Here is a 265-nt window from a genome sequence, read left to right on the forward strand (position 1 = left end):
GGCATCTATTACAATGCATTGGCTTTTGGCCGTAAGGTCTTACTTGAACACGTTCATAACCGACATTGACATATTCAGGGATTTTATTCAAAGCAAAGGTCAAAAAACACAGTCCAGTTTTCATTCGTACGTTCCCGTCCTTCTTGGTCATACAATGAACGTCCACTACGTCTTGGTCCTTCATGCTCTCAAGAATTTCACTTTCATCCATCGTCCTCAAATCCCTGTGAAAGATTACTCCCTTACAGGTATTTGGGCCAATAGG

The sequence above is a fragment of the Penaeus chinensis genome, chromosome 1, assembly GCF_019202785.1.
Source record: "Penaeus chinensis breed Huanghai No. 1 chromosome 1, ASM1920278v2, whole genome shotgun sequence".
NCBI lineage: Eukaryota > Metazoa > Arthropoda > Malacostraca > Decapoda > Penaeidae > Penaeus > Penaeus chinensis.